Here is a 241-nt window from a genome sequence, read left to right on the forward strand (position 1 = left end):
TACACTCTTAGACAAATATTACTATCTTCATTTAGTGGATGAAGAAATCAAGACTCAGAGAAGTAAGTTGTCCAAGATCTTATAGATTCTAGGTGGAATGAATATGAAATTTGAGTGAAGTGTTCTCTAAACCCAAAATCATCATTCTCAATAACAATACAGTATATGACTTCACTATTCTCTTGGATGACTTAATGGGACCTTAAAATACAAACCTACGCAGGAGGCAATTCGGGTTAAT

Source organism: Sapajus apella, unplaced genomic scaffold (genome assembly GCF_009761245.1).
Source record: "Sapajus apella isolate SASKATOON/1434 unplaced genomic scaffold, GSC_monkey_1.0 scaffold2141, whole genome shotgun sequence".
NCBI classification, from domain to species: Eukaryota; Metazoa; Chordata; class Mammalia; order Primates; family Cebidae; genus Sapajus; species Sapajus apella.